The sequence below is a fragment of the Chrysemys picta genome, chromosome 1 (genome assembly GCF_011386835.1).
Source record: "Chrysemys picta bellii isolate R12L10 chromosome 1, ASM1138683v2, whole genome shotgun sequence".
Lineage (NCBI taxonomy): Eukaryota > Metazoa > Chordata > Testudines > Emydidae > Chrysemys > Chrysemys picta.
Genome location: NC_088791.1, coordinates 341,502,018 through 341,518,884, shown reverse-complemented (window position 1 = coordinate 341,518,884; position 16,867 = coordinate 341,502,018). Strand labels below are relative to the sequence as shown.

General features: G+C 46.5%; 1 protein-coding gene across 1 annotated transcript in view; it reads left to right on the top strand.

The window, feature by feature from the left end:
* GDPD5 (glycerophosphodiester phosphodiesterase domain containing 5) overlaps nt 1-16,867 on the top strand; it is a 325,483-nt gene that overhangs the window by 60,157 nt on the left and 248,459 nt on the right. The window contains exon 3 of the mRNA XM_065581769.1: nt 12,189-12,421. The gene's annotated coding sequence lies outside the window, so the exon portion shown is untranslated. The remainder of the gene's footprint in view (nt 1-12,188; nt 12,422-16,867) is intronic.

Sequence of the window (16,867 nt, the reverse complement as noted above, 5' to 3'; positions counted from 1 at the left end):
CCTTTCTGCACGTACTGGACTCTTAAATATGTACGCAAAGGTGCCCACACTTGCTCCTACTCAGGAGCGGCGAGTCTAATAACAGGAAGGGGAGTACAGAACGTACTCTGAGTTCGTGTTGACATCTTGTGGCTGGCTTGAAGGAGCTAAGGGCTCTATTGCTGGTGTTACCAACTGTGAGATTTCATCATGGATCCTCCCATAGTGGATTAAAGCCTCAACTCGTGGAGTCATGGGGTCACACGAGAATCTTACTTTGCTTCCTAATGAAAACAATGTTTCTGGTGCTAATTGTGGAGAAAAGCCTGAAACCATAAACTAAGCACGCGCCCCGTAGGCTCAGAAACCAGAAGGAAAAGAAAAGGAACCAACACTTTATTATTTTTAAATCTCACCTTTGAAGCCAGGTTATGATTTCTGGGCACTTGGGGTTAACAATACATTGCTGATACTGCTTCCAGCTGGCAGAGATGTTTAGCTCAAGTGGCGGAGGCTTATGTGTCTTGGCTCCTGGAGGTGCATGGAGGTGGTGTTTTAAGCAAGTCCTCTTGAGTTACTGTGTCTTGTCTGCATGGATTCATTACCAATGGAGAGAAGTTGTTAATTGATTTAAAATATTCCTGTCCACAGACGATATTTTACCATGCATAAGTGTGTGTATAAAGCTTAATTGTGCTGGTCCAAACTGATTAAAATGTAGCACCTCAATTCCTTCAGACACTCCAGCTGTTAACACAATTTGTTTCTAGTAGAGGCTTCCTGCGGTTAGATGTCTGAGCCCAGGTTAAAACAGTGTTATGCAGCCAGGATGTAAATTGGGAAGGAGGAGATGAGACGGCTTATATCTGTGTGGCTGGCCCAACCTTTGAGAATGGGGGGAGAAATAACTTCTCTGCGTTGGCCAGTGAATCTGTTAGTACTTGTAGCTGGGAGTGGGGCTCCTGAATCGGCAGACCTGTGCTGCTGTGAAAGCCTACACAATGCTGCTTTGAAAGCCACAGCGGTGGCCTATGCGGGTGTTTCCTGTGTTTAGTGTGTCTGCAATTAACCACTTCCTGGAACTTTCTCCCCTTTGCTCTAAGCCTCCTGGAGCGGAGAAGAGCAAAGGTCACCCCCACAGTGACGGGTGGCATTTCCCAGAAATGCAGGTCTTGTCTGGTCCGCTCCAGAGTGACCGAGCAGGCTGAAGGCCTTACTCAGCGGCAGAGGGGCCACAAAGCCCAGTAATCCAACAGCTCGCAGGGACAAAAATGAAAAAAGGGACAGGAGTGCAGGTTGCAGGGTCAAAAAGAGGGATCTGGGGAGGAGCCCCCAGCAGAGCGCCCGAGACGGTGCCTGCTACTCCAAGGAGGAGTTGGTGGACGTTGCCCAGAGGAACTCTTGTCTCAGTGCTTGGGCAGCAGCCCGGCAAGGTAACCAAATTGCTCCACCAGTAGTGTTTCCCCCCCTCCCCCCGACTTGGAGGGACCATCTTGAGGAGTCTATTCAAGGCTGAGTGGTAGTGAAGTGTGAGTTGTAGTAGGGTGAGGGTTAGATGGGCCTACTTAACGGGGGAGCCCCAGCTGCTGCCAAGGGGATGCCGCATGCTGGGCTCCTGCTTCCCCCTGCAATTTCCCCCTCCCCCCCCACTCCGATGTTCCCCTCCCCCCCATTCCACTCCCTTTCCTTCCCCACTGCCTCTTCTGCCCCCCAACCCCCTTGCCTCATTTCTCCTGCCCCCTCTTTCCCAGCCCCACTGTGGGCACTCACTGTTGTACAGAAAACAGGAGGGCTGCCAGCACACAGAATGGGAGCGGGACTGGCACTAGGACCCAGGAAGCAGCGTCCAGCTTCGGAGCCAGCAGAGCCACGCCGTGCCACAGCCTCTTTCAGCTGGGCAGCTCTAGGCTCCCAGAAATGAGGCGGGGGGGGAGGGAGTGGCAGGTAACCCTGTGTGCCCCCCATGCCTTGCCTCTGTTTTGGGGGGGCAATGCCCCTCCCAAACTGCACCCCTGGTGGTCCCCATGCCCACCCCTCCTTTGCATCCCAGTCATTTTCTGCAGGGAAGCAAAGAAATTCTGCGGGCAGAACATTTTCTGCGTGCGCGCGGTAGCGCAGAATTCTCCCAGGGTTAGTGTGTGCACGTCTTAAATTGAATTGATGAGCAAATTATAATTTTATTTATTTATTTATTTTTAACAAAAAAAGTTTTAAACTCCTTCACTTCCGTGTTCACCCCCCTCCCCCAGCCTGTTCATTTTACATTAAAACTGTCCATGTTGATGTTTTTATTTTTACATTTCTTTTAATCTCTCTTGAAATTGTGGCCAATTGCAGTGAATCATAGAATCATAGAATATCAGAGTTGGAAGGGACCTCAAGAGGTCATCTAGTCCAACCCCCTGCTCAAAGCAGGACCAATTCCCAGCTAAATCATCCCAGCCAGGGCTTTGTCAAGCCGGGCCTTAAAAACCTCCAAGGAAGGAGACTCCACCACCTCCCTAGGTAACGCATTCCAGTGTTTCACCACCCTCCTAGTGAAATAGTTTTTCCTGATATCCAACCTGGACCTCCCGCACTGCAACTTGAGACCATTGCTCCTTGTTCTGTCATCTGCCACCACTGAGAACAGCCGAGCTCCATCCTCTTTGGAACCCCCCCTCAGGTAGTTGAAGGCTGCTATCAAATCCCCCCTCATTCTTCTCTTCTGGAGACTAAACAATCCCAGTTCCCTCAGCCTCTCCTCATAAGTCATGTGCTCCAGACCCCTAATCATTTTTGTTGCCCTCCGCTGGACTCTTTCCAATTTTTCCACATCCTTCTTGTAGTGTGGGGCCCAAAACTGGACACAGTATTCCAGATGAGGCCTCACCAATGTCGAATAAAGGGGAACGATCACGTCCCTCGATCTGCTGGCAATGCCCCTACTTATACAGCCCAAAAAGCCGTTAGCCTTCTTGGCAACAAGAGCACACTGTTGACTCATATCCAGCTTCTCGTCCACTGTAACCCCTAGGTCCTTTTCTGCAGAACTGCTACCTAGCCATTCGGTCCCTAGTCTGTAGCAGTGCATGGGATTCTTCCGTCCTAAGTGCAGGACTCTGCACTTGTCCTTGTTGAACCTCATCAGGTTTTTTTCGGCCCAATCTTCTAATTTGTCTAGGTCCCTCTGTATCCGATCCCTACCCTCTAGTGTATCTACCACGCCTCCTAGTTTAGTGTCATCTGCAAACTTGCTGAGAGTGCAGTCCACACCATCCTCCAGATCATTAATAAAGATATTAAACAAAACTGGCCCCAGGACCGACCCTTGGGGCACTCTGCTTGAAACCGGCTGCCAACTAGACATGGAGCCATTGATCACTACCCGTTGAGCCCGACGATCTAGCCAGCTTTCTATCCACCTTACAGTCCATTCATCCAGCCCATACTTCTTTAACTTGGCGGCAAGAATACTGTGGGAGACCGTATCAAGAGCTTTGCTAAAGTCAAGGAATAACACATCCACTGCTTTCCCCTCATCCACAGAGCCAGTTATCTCATCATAGAAAGCAATTAGGTTAGTCAGGCACGACTTCCCCTTCGTGAATCCATGCTGACTGTTCCTGATCACTTTCCTCTCCTCTAAATGTTTCATAATTGATTCCTTGAGGACCTGCTCCATGATTTTTCCAGGGACTGAGGTGAGGCTGACTGGCCTGTAGTTCCCCGGATCCTCCTTCTTCCCTTTTTTAAAGATGGGCACTACATTAGCCTTTTTCCAGTCATCTGGAACCTCCCCCGATCGCCATGAGTTTTCAAAAATAATGGCTAATGGCTCTGCAATCTCACCCGCCAACTCCTTTAGCACCCTCGGATGCAGCGCATCCGGCCCCATGGACTTGTGCACGTCCAGTTTTTCTAAATAGTCCCGAACCACTTCTTTCTCCACAGAGGGTTGGTCACCTTCTCCCCATGCTGTACTGCCCAGTGCAGCAGTCTGGGAGCTGACCTTATTCGTGAAGACAGAGGCAAAAAAATCATTGAGTACATTAGCTTTTTCCACATCCTCGGTCACTAGGTTGCCTCCCTCATTCAGTAAGGGGCCCACACTTTCCTTGATTTTCTTCTTGTTGCTAACATACCTGAAGAAACCCTTCTTGTTACTCTTAACATCTCTTGCTAACTGCAACTCCAAGTGTGATTTGGCCTTCCTGATTTCACTGCTGCATGCCTGAGCAATATTTTTATACTCCTCCCTGGTCATTTGTCCAATCTTCCACTTCTTGTAAGCTTCTTTTTTGCGTTTAAGATCAGCAAGGATTTCACTGTTTAGCCAAGCTGGTCGCCTGCCATATTTACTATTCTTTCTACACATCGGGATGGTTTGTTCCTGCAACCTCAATAAGGATTCTTTAAAATACAGCCAGCTCTCCTGGACCCCTTTGCCCTTCATGTTATTCTCCCAGGGGATCCTGCCCATCTGTTCCCTGAGGGAGTCAAAGTCTGCTCTTCTGAAGTCCAGGGTCCGTATTCTGCTGCTCTCCTTTCTTCCTTGTGTCAGGATCCTGAACTCGACCATCTCATGGTCACTGCCTCCCAGGTTCCCATCCACTTTTGCTTCCCCTACTAGTTCTTCTCTGTTTGTGAGTAGCAGGTCAAGAAAAGCTTTGCCCCTAGTTGGTTCCTCCAGCACTTGCACCAGGAAATTGTCCCCTACACTATCCAAAAATTTCCTGGATTGCCTGTGCACCGCTGTATTGCTCTCCCAGCAGATATCAGGGTGATTAAAGTCTCCCATGAGAACCAGGGCCTGCGATCTAGCAACTTCTGCTAGTTGCCAGAAGAAAGCCTCGTCCACCTCATCCCCCTGGTCTGGTGGTCTATAGACAAAGCATATCTTGCTACGCAACGTTCAGCACAAAGGAGACATTAATCCATGCAGGTAGCCAATAGCTCCCCACCTATGCATGCACTGGTCTATGTTGATACTTTTAAAAACTACATACAAGTAATGGTGTTTTAAAACCAACACCAGTTGCAGCGATGTTGTGCAGACAAACCGAAATAACCTCTCAATTCCTAGTGCCCTTTCCAAGAACAGAGAGATGGTAACAAATTGGTCAGTGTAAGTTAACTGATCAGTTCCAGAACGCTGTTCTGCACGTTGCTAGCAGTAGAGCAGCCTTTCTGGTAGCAGTTCAGACAGGATGGGCTAAATCCTGCCGTGAGTCACAGCCTTGCAACTTGACTGGGGGCATCCAGGGTATGATTAAGGGCAGAATTTGTCCCATTTTCCACTAACACTTGGGAGTTGGGGATCATACTGGGCAGATCAGTGGGGTCTAAAGTGGGACCTAAAGTGTGTGCATCAGATCGTCTCAAAGAAGTCAGCCTTTCTGGAAGAATGTAGAGTTGCTTTATCTAAACTGTTTCCAAGGTTCCCACCATTGTGGTGAGAGCTCTCTCCTGTGGTTCCAAGTATGCGACAGCAGCCACACCCCAGTAAGCTGCCTCGGCAGGCGGGCTAAACCAGGTGAGGGTAACCAGAAGTGTGGAAACCGGTGATTTAGGGATTGCCCTCCAAAGCATACGAAGATTGTTCTAGTAGCCAAGGTGGAAGAGACCATATATTGGTCCAATGGCTTGAAAAGCAGTGTAGCAACGTATTGTGGAAGGTGAAAGGCATGATGGGGCACTACAGAAGTCATGGCAATCTGCTGCAGCTAAAGGAACCTCCAGTTGTAACAGCCTTTGTGCCACTGGGCCAGGCTTCAGCAGCCAGGAGAATGGGATTGTCCCAGTCCAACGACTCTCCCATTTTAATCAACTTCACGCACATGTCATTCAATGCACCTCTCTCCTTAAAAGTCCTGTGACGATGGGGGAGTGGCAAAGTGACAGGTGAAGACGATTCCTGGCAGTTGTAGCCACAAGCCTGCGCGCAGGCGGCCTGGGGCATTGGTCGCCCATCCCTGACCCAAGGGCAGTGGAGAAGCTCGGCAACACCCCAGGTGACAGAGCAGCCCTCTTTCGGATTGCACTGCTCTCCCTTTGTAAGGGAAGGGGTTCAAACATTGCCTCAAACATTGCCTGCCCAAATTAAATCTGGCCAGCTTACCGAGGAAGATCCGCCCTCCGCAACGCGGTCGAAAACCAAAGATAACTTAAAGCACTAAAGATTGCTGCTTGGAACATCAGGACTATGGTAGACAAAGACGATAGCTTTCGATTTGAAAGAACAGCTCTCCTTTCAAAAGAGCTAGACCAGTATGACACTGACATTGCAGCGCTCAGTGAAACTAGATTGGCAGACGAGAGCATTATAACAGAACCGGCTGGGGGTTACATCCCCTTTTGGAAGGGAAAAGAACCACACAAAAATAGAATCCATGGAGTGGGAATTGCCATCAAGACTAAACTCTTGCAGTGTCTTGAAGACTTTCCAATAGGCATTAACAAAAGACTCCTGAAACTCTGGTTACCATTAAATAAGTCGCGATTTGCTACCATCATAGAATATCAGGGTTGGAAGGGACCTCAGGAGGTCATCTAGTCCAGTCCCCTGCTCAAAGCAGGACCAATTCCCAGCTAAGTCATCCCAGCCAGGGCTTTGTCAAGCCGGGCCTTAAAAACCTCCAAGGAAGGAGATTCTACCACCTCCCTAGGTAACGCATTCCAGTGCTTCACCACCCTCCTAGTGAAATAGTGTTTCCTAATATCCAACCTAGACCTCCCCCACTGCAACTTGAGACCATTGCTCCTTGTTCTGTCATCTGCTACCACTGAGAACAGCCGAGCTCCATCCTCTTTGGAACCCCCCTTCAGGTAGTTGAAAGCAGCTATCAAATCCCCCCTCATTCTTCTCTTCTGGAGACTAAACAATCCCAGTTCCCTCAGCCTCTCCTCATAAATCATGTGCTCCACACCCCTAATCATTTTTGTTGCCCTCTGCTGGACTCTTTCCAATTTTTCCACATCCTTCTTGTGGAGCCCCAAACTGGACACAGTACTCCAGATGAGGCCTCACCAATGTCGAATAAAGGGGAACGATCACGTTCCTCGATCTGCTGGCAATGCCCCTACTTATACAGCCCAAAATGCCGTTAGCCTTCTTGGCAACAAGAGCACACTGTTGACTCATATCTAGCTTCTCGTCCACTGTGACTCGTAGGTCCTTTTCTGCAGAACTGCTACCTAGCCATTCGGTCCCTAGTCTGTAGCTGTGCATAGGATTCTTCCGTCCTAAGTGCAGGACTCTGCACATGTCCTTGTTGAACCTCATCAGGTTTTTTTGGCCCAATCCTCTAATTTGTCTAGGTCCCTCTGTATCCGATCCCTACCCTCCAGTGTATCTACCACGCCTCCCAGCTTAGTGTCATCTGCAAACTTGCTGAGAGTGCAGTCCACACCATCCTCCAGATCATTAATAAAAATATTAAACAAAACCGGCCCCAGGACTGACCCTTGGGGCACTCCGCTTGAAACCGGCTGCCAACTAGACATGGAGCCGTTGATCACTACCCGTTGAGCCCGATCATCTAGCCAGCTTTCTATCCACCTTACAGTCCATTCATCAAGCCCATACTTCTTTAACTTGGCGGCAAGAATACTGTGGGAGACCGTATCAAAAGCTTTGCTAAAGTCAAGGAATAACACATCCACTGCTTTCCCCTCATCCACAGAGCCAATTATCTCATTATAGAAGGCAATTAGGTTAGTCAGGCACGACTTCCCCTTGGTGAATCTATGCTGACTGTTCCTGATCACTTTCCTCTCCTCTAAGTGTTTCATAATTGATTCCTTGAGGACCTGCTCCATGATTTTTCCAGGGACTGAGGTGAGGCTGACTGGCCTGTAGTTCCCCGGATCCTCCTCTTTCCCTTTTTTAAAGATGGGCACTACATTAGCCTTTTTCCAGTCATCCGGGACCTCCCCCGATCACCATGAGTTTTCAAAGATAATGGCCAATGGCTCTGCAATCACATCCACCAACTCCTTTAGGACTCTCGGATGCAGTGCATCCGGCCTCATGGACTTGTGCTCGTCCAATTTTTCTAAATAGTCCCGAACCACTTCTTTCTCCACAGAGGGCTGGTCACCTTCTCCCCATACTGTGCTGCCCAGTGCAGCAGTCTGGGAGCTGACCTTGTGCGTGAAGACAGAGGCAAAAAAATCATTGAGTACATTAGCTTTTTCCACATCCTCGGTCACTAGGTTGCCTCCCTCACTCAGTAAGGGGCCCACGCTTTCCTTGACTTTCTTCTTGTTGCTAACATACCTGACGAAACCCTTCTTGTTACTCTTAACATCTCTTGCTAGCTGCAACTCCAAGTGTGATTTTGGCCTTCCTGATTTCACTCCTGCATGCCTGAGCAATATTTTTATACTCCTCCCTGGTCATTTGTCCAATCTTCCACTTCTTGTAAGCTTCTTTTTTGCGTTTAAGATCAGCAAGGATTTCACTGTTTAGCCAAGCTCGTCGCCTGCCATATTTACTATTCTTTCTAGTATGTGCATATGTGCCCATCTTAACAAGCCCTGACGATGCTAAGGAAGAGTTTTACTCTGATCTCGACTCTCTCATCAAGTCAACACCACGAAGTGACAAACTAATCATCCTAGAAGAGTTCAATGCAAGAGAAGGTGAAGATAACAGCAACTGGCAAGGTGGCATTGGAAAAAATGGCATTGGAAAAATGAATGAAAATGGTCTACTCCTAAGCAAGTGTGGAGAACGTAGCCTGACAATTACAAATACCATCTTCACACAGGCAGACAAATATAAAACTATATGGATGCACCTCAGATCCAAACAATGGCATCTAATAGATTATATCATTGTCCGACAATGTGACATAAGGGACATCAGGATCACCAGAGCCATGCGTGGAGCAGAATGTTGGATGGATCATAGAATGATTAGGTCAATACTGAATCTACATATTGTACCCACGTGCCTGAAATGTCCCCAAACCAATCAAGATGTCCCCGATATTGTTAAATTAAACCATGCATCCTATTGAGACAAGTACAAAATACACTAGAAACCAGCCTTGGTGATAACCCTGTCTCATGGGAGGAATTCAGAGAGACAGTACAAAAAACTGCAACTGACATCTTTGGATTGAAAAAAAGGGCTCACTGTGACTATTTTTGATGAAAATGATGAGGAAATCACAGTACTCTTGAAAGAAAAAATGAAGCTTTCCAAATCTGGCAAGGTGATATTCAGTCCACCTCAAAGAGAGACAGATTTAAAAAAACCAACAAAGAAAGCATGGCACAAAGACAAGTATGCTTGATACAAGATAAATGGTGGGAGAAGGTAGCAGAAGACACTCAAATGTAAGTGGAAACAAATGAAACAAAGTTCTTTGATTCCTTGAAGCTAGTCTATGGACTTTCAGTGGTCGGCACAGGTTTCCCCCATGATGGCTAATAGCAGGATAGTCCTCAAAGACCAACATGGCATGGAACAGAAATGGGCTGAACATTTCAGTCAACTTCTGAACAAACCATCCTCCCTTGAAACAAGTGCTATTAATCAGATACCTCAAAAGCCTATTCAGCACCACCTTGACTTACCACCCTCACTTGAAGAAATAGAAAAGGCAATCAGTTTGATGAGCTCAGGAAAGTCCTCAGGCAGAGATGGAATACTGGCAGAAATATATAAATCTGTGGGTCCAAAGGTGGTGGTAACATTCCAGCGGATCCTTACTGACATCTGGGACAACGAAGAAATGCCACAAGACTTCAAAGATGCCACAATTATTCCTTTCTTAAAAAAAAAAAAAAAAAAAAAGCCAGGAAAATGGTCTGCAATAACTACTGTGGGATATCTCGCCTATCTTTCACTGGAAAAATCTTTGCGTGTGTCCTCCTGAACCAACTGACTTCATCTGTCTCAGAAGGCAATCTACCTGAGACTTAGTGCAGATTCAGACCTGGTCGTAGCACCATAGACCTGATTTTCAGTACCAGGCAAATACAAGAAAAATGTATCGAACAAAACATGAATCTGTTTAGTGTTTTCATCCATCTGACAAAAGTATTTGATACAGTCAATAGAGAAGGATTATGGATCATCCTCAGCAAACTTGGTTGCCCACCAAAACTGGCTTATTTCCATGAGGGGATGCAAGATCAGGTCCTTTTTTTAGGGAGACCTCACTGACTCCTTTCCCATATCAAATGGAGTCAAACAAAGCTGTGTCCTTGCCCCTGTACTGTTCAACCTCTTCTTCACCCAAGTTCTCAACCAAGCTACAAATGGGCTGAACAGAGGCATATACATCAGATACAGACACGACGGCTCAGTCTTCAATCTTACAAGGCTTAAAGCAAAAACAAAAGTAACAGAACTAGTAGTAAGAGAAGCACTCTTTGCGGATGATTGTGCCCTCCTGGCACACACAGAGGGAAATCTCCCGTGCATCGTAGATCACTTTGCTGAAGCATCAAAATTGTTTGGCCTCAGAATCAGCCTGGAAAAAACTGTGGGGTTGCACCAATCATCTTCACCGCTCCATGCTATATCCCCTAGTATATCCATCAGTAGAATCCAACTAAAACAAGTTGGTAGTTTTACCTGTCTCGGCAGCAACATCTCCAGTGATGGATCTCTTGACAACGATCACGAACAGGATACAGAAAGCTTCTCAGTCATTAGGAAAGTTATGTAACGAATTCCTGAAATCCCACAACAATAACCCTCTCAACAAAAATAAAACTTTATCATGCTATTGTGCTCACATCTCTCCTCTACAGCTGTGAGACCTGGACACCATACAAACGGCATATCAAACAGCTAGAGGCCTTCCATATGCAGTCTCTGCGTGCCATTATGGGGATCTGTTGGCAGGACAAAATTACCAACCTGGAGGTTGTCCAAAAGTCAAATGCCACAAGCATCGAGGCCATGCTGCTAAAAGCCCAACTATGCTGGGTTGGACACATCATTAGGATGCCTAAATATCGACTCCCCAGAAACATTTTTTATGGAGAATTGGCACAAGGACACTGGAATCAAGGCCGACGCAGAAGGCACTACAAGGACAGCATCGAGAACAGCACACACTTCGGGGCAATAAAACCGGATGACCTTGAGAAGCCTGCGTTAAATAAACTAGCATGGCAACACACAGCACTCAGAGCTTTCCAAGCCTTTCAAGAGGACAGAAATAATCAACTGTTAGCTGCAAGGGAAAAACGTCATACTACTGCTATCGCTACCAAGATGCTCAGCAATGACTTTGTCTACCTGATCTGCTCATGAGCATGCGTCACCCCAGAACGCACAAAAAGAGAGCATGAAAACGTCATCGTCGAACCGACACACACACACACACACACACCCCATTGTGGTATCTAAGCACCAAACATTCATAATTCGAATTAATGCAGTGTGAGTGACTGACTGAAAAACTTGGCATTTATATACAGAGGTCATCTTTAAAATGCTCTGATTAGTTCTCCAACATCCCTGTCACAGTTAGGTAAATGCTCCTCTTCACCCCCCCCTCCCCACCTTAAGGATGTCAAAACTGAGGCAGAGAGTATAAGGGACTTGCCCAAGGCCATAAGTAGTACTTGATTGTTTCTGGCTCCCAGACAACAAAGTCATCACCTTTACTCTTGCCTGTTAAATGTTGCGCATTGGGAACTCTGGTACAGAAACTGCCACGGCAGGTCCATCTAATTCTATATTCTGCCTCTGGTAGTGGCCTATGCTGTAGGTAAGCAAAAGAAAAATCTCCTAATAGAAGATGTGTAATGCTACTCCGTGACTTGTTCCTGACGCCAAGCAAGTGACCAGGTTGTGCCCCAATTGAGAGCTGAGAGATCTTCGGCTGCCTATGGTCTCTCGGTTCTTCAAACTGAACTGCACTCTCTTAAACAGACGGACAACGATAGACCCGTCTGATCTGCATACAGAGTGGGTAGTGTTGAATGAATAGACATTTTGCTCATTAATAAAACATTTTAACCTCCTAGAACACTTTAGATCTGAGGCTCTTCAAGCAATTTGCAGACATGAATGAGCTTAGCTTCTCCAACATGCCTGTGAAGCTGGTAGGGAAGCATTGTCCCAGTTTGATGGATGGGAAACTGAGGCGCGGAAGGCTTGAGTTGCCACAGAAGGGCTCTGTGGGAGAGCTGAGACTATAATCCTGATTTCCTTAACTCTCAGTTTGGTGTCTTTTTGTGACCATCTTTCCTCCCAGACACGAACACTGCTGTGACCTACATAGCCTTCCCGAGGGAGAAGAAAGAGACCAAGGCTGGCTGGCTCAACAGAGGAACTTCTCTAAGGACAGGTCTACGCTATAGCCGGGATTGACGCTCTGAGATCGATCCACCAGCAATCGATTTAGTGGGTCTAGTAAAGACCCACCAAATCGACAGCAGATCGCTCTCCAGTCAACCCCTGTACTCTACCCCCGACGAGAAGAGTAAGGTAAGTCCATGGGAGATTTTCTCCCATCGACACCCCCCCCCCCCCCCGCGGTATCTCGACTTAAGGTACATCGACTCCAGCTACGTTATTCACATAGTTGGAGTTGCATAGCATAGGTCGATTTACCGCGGTATTGTAGACATAGCCTAAGCTTTGACCTGCACCAAGGCCAGATCTTCATGGTTGATACCTTCTTATCAATGGAATTTGTGCCAGCAAATATGACCTGAGATACTGATACATTTTATCAAATATTTATTATCAGACCCCTCAAAGAGACCAGTTTATGTGGAAGTGTGTATTACTGGGGGAGTGGCAGTGACCCCCTCTATTTAGGCTGCTTAACACTTTTTTTCCATAATGAAGTGTGAACAATTAAGTGCCCTAGCACCTCCATAGTTTGCACCAGGGCTTTGAAATTTGGCAGGGAAATAGCCCTGGGGTCAGCGAGGTTTGTGGTGTGCCTCTTTCCCCGCCCCCCAGCCTAATGTAAATATGTTCATATTTAGCTGCATTCGGATCTGGTGAAAACTGCCACTTCCCATTTTTCCTCAGCTCATTGCAGCTTGTTCTTGGCTTGTTGCTCCCAAACCCTCAACCGTCTATTAACACTGCACACGCACTGCTCTAGCATTTTCCGTCAGCATGCCATGTTGTCAGGGTTCCCTCCCCACTCTAAACTCTAGGATACAGATGTGGGGACCCGCATGAATGACCCCCTAAACTTATTTCTACCAGCTTAGGTTAAAAACTTCCCCAAGGCACAAATTCCTTCCTTGCCCTTGGTATCGCTGCCACCACCAAGTGATTTTAAACAAACATTCAGGGAGGGCCACTTGGAGCCCTACCTCCCCCAAAATATCCTCCCAAGCCCTTACACCCCCTTTCCTGGGGAGGATTGAGAATAATATCCTAACCTATTGGTTACAAAGTGAGCACGGATCAAACCCCTTGGGTCTTTAGGACACTGAAAAACAATCAGATTCTTAAAAGAAGTTTATTTAAAAAAACATAAAAGAATCACCTCTGTAAAATCAGGATGGAAGATAACTTTACAGGGTAACAAAAAAGATTCCAAACACAGAACATTTCCCCTCTAGGCAAAACTTTAAAGTTACAAAAACAGGGATAAACCTCCCTCTTAGCACAGGGAAAATTCACAAGCTAAAACAAAAGATAATCTAATGCATTTCCTTGCTATTACTTACTATTTCTGTAATATTAGATGCTTAGTTCAGATATGGTTTAGGGAAATGTATTTTTCCCTGCCCTGGTTCCTCACTGACTCGGAGAGAACAAAGGAACACGAAAACAAAAACCTTCCCCCACAGATTTGAAAGTATCTTCTCCCCTTATTGGTCCTTTTGGTCAGGTGCCAACCAAGTTGTGGGAGCTTCTTAACCCTTTACAGGTAAGGAGGGATTTTATGCTACCCTTAGCTGTATATTTGACACATGCTCATTGTGTCACTGAATGGGTCCCGGGCAAAAGTGCTGCTGCTGCATTTTGTGCACTGAAGGAGGCAGGCATCTGTGGATGAAGTATTGTGTAATTATGCAGGCCAGGCCCTCAGCTGGTATAAATCGGTGCTGCTCCGTTGACTTTTTTTGGTATGTAATTTCTATAGTACCTCTTGCTGTGACAATTAGGTGCTTTAATTAAAATATTTTAAAAAATAACCCAAACCCTACAGCACCCCTGGCGTCTATAAGTGGTGGCACAAAACTAAAAACACAGCTACTGTAACTTGCCAACATGTCTTGCACTGAGACAATCTAGGTAGCTTATCAAAGAGAAGATGCTGATCATAATTGATATGTGCCTATGTGCAGCAGAGCTCTAACTGAGCAGACAAGGTCCAATAGTTAGAAGTTGTGGCTTATTTCTAGCTTGATTTTTTTTTCCAGCTTTAACTTTTCAACAGTAATCTGGGGTATGGAAATGGAAAACTCTCCATCACTTGAAGTCTTTAAATTGAGACTGTGGATGTCTTTCTAAAAGATGCGCGCTAATACAAATAATAAAAAAATAATTTGGCTGCGAGCTACCTGGTTCGATACGCTTTCCTGTTACAGATGTGAAAACTAACTCCTTCCACTGCCGGAATGGCTGGTTGAAAGTTTCTGACCTGTGTTCTGCAGGAGGTCAGAACAGATGGTCACAGCGGTCCTTTCTGACCTTAAAATCTCCCCTTTTGCCCGCTACCTGGGTGGTGGAAGGGGGACATCCTTACTGGCAGCAGCACCTACAACTTTTACCAACCTTCTACTCTTCGAGCAGTGGCTTGGTAGCATGTGCGGCAATCAAGCTCCTAGAACTGTCGGTTAGAACTCTTTCCTCGTCTTTATGGCCTCCTTTTGCAAATGCCTTTTTTTGAGGCCTGGTGCCTTTGAATCATAAGTCAGAACCAGACTTTCTAACGCTTGTGCCTGTCAATTATTTCCTCAAGAACTAGGCAGAAGTTTCCACTAATTTTAGTGTGTTTGGGTGTCCGAGTGTGATGCCTATAAATATGGGCTTAAATATACAGGGAAGTGGGGGAAGAATATTCCCCCTTAACTGAGGGTAGGTGTGTGGGTGTGGCAGTGCCATAGGGGATAAGATGTCTTGTAAGAGGACGGCAACGTCCAGTGCTCGCTCTCTCTCTCTCTCTAACTCCCTCGCCACCTGCCAAGCCACTCGACAGCTGCCGAGCTGCACAGACCAGCTAGGTGAGTGGTAAAGGTAAGGCCATTTCCCTCCAGCAGGCATAAGATGGTGGGGGCGGAGGAGATTCTGGCTTCCAGCAGGTGGAGGATGAGGGAGGGGAATCTTCTGTCACTTCTCAAAGCTCAAGGGGAGCAGGTACTGGTGGGAAAGGGTGAGGCCGGATCAGAAGGGGAGCCAGGGAGGGGGGTAACTTGGGAAGGGGAGGAGTGAGAGCTCCAGGGGAGAGGATGGGAGCTGAGGGAGTAAGATACAGGAAATTCAAGGTGGGGCAACAGGGTTAGGACATCTTCTTGTCCCCCTTCAACTTTGGGGCCAGCATGACCCCACTTACTGCAAGGGCCTGATCTGCAGAGGTGCTGGGCACCTGCAGTTCCCAATTGGCTGCTTGGCACCTCCAAAGATATGTCCCTGAACTCTGTGTTTGGGCAACGTCTGCCTTCCTGTGTAACCCAGCTGGAATCGGAGATCGTTGGTATAGCAAGCGTGTCACTTGGCTGCCCCGACAACCATCCTGCGACATCCCAGTGTTGTGATCGTCAAAGCAGCGCAGGGGAATGTAACTCTGTCTTCCATTAATTTTAATGGTTAACTGCCCTGCGTTGCTTTGAAAACCTCCACCTGTGTGTCGTCTTGATCAGAATTGTTAATGTGTAACGTTGCAGCATTTCAGTTTGGGGTGGGTTGGCAATGTTCTACTGCATGGACGCGGTCTCTTTATCCAATCCCAGGAGGTGAGGGGTTAGGCCAAAAGCATTTATTGCTAATGGTGGCATAATGCAGCTTTGTGTGGGCTAGTGAGGTTATGTATAGCTTTTTCCTGACAGGTGAACTAAATTGCTTTTTATTTGCCAAGTCTTAATCTGAAGGCCTGTGTCTACATTAAAGAATAGACTGTGTGCTTAAACTGGTTCAAGTGTGTCCACACTAGTTATGCTGAAATGGTGTGGGAATGGTCATAGGCGTGGTTCATGTCCGTGCTAGTACTGTTCTAAATTGCTTGGGTTGTAATGCTCTCTGGCTACTTAATTCACAGTTTCTGACAAGGATTTTGAAAGCAGTGGATTTTGAGATTTCAATAGGCTACAGATGCATAAAAAGATAAGTAGTCTAGGCCTATTTGAACCGTTCCAGTGTGTCTATGTCTAGGATAGCAGTAAAGTGGTTCACAGTGCAAGAGTTGAGATTGATGTGGTTCTTAAACTTGCTGAATACCTAATCTATTTAAACCAGTTCTTGAGGTATAGTAAACTTCTCTAGTGGTAGATAAAGCAAAGGTTCTCAGTCTGTCTGACTAATGTTTAACACAGCTGAGGAAGCTCTGTCCCTTACGCTGTATTTGATGTCTGACTTTAGCTACAACAGGCAAGATGCAAAAGGAACCTGCAGGGTCTAAATTCCTGTTGTGGCAGGTAAATGGATGAAACAGCTGAGTTTAAACTACAGCTGATTGGAAAATGGAATTTTCGTCCTGTGGGAAACGGTCACGTTTTGAAGTTTTGTCCAGAATTGGTATAAAAAGTAGAAATTGCAAGATATTCTGTGGAACAGAAATTCCAAAAGTTTCAATTCAGAAACATTGAAACCACCTTAACAAAAACATTTTGTTTTGATGTCATAATGTTTTTTGATCAAGTTGAAAAAATGGAAAGTAAAAATGAATTGCCTCATGCTAGTTCTGAACTGTTTCAAATTTTTCCATCAAATTTAGTCAGAATCAACGCACTCCTGCGAAACGTT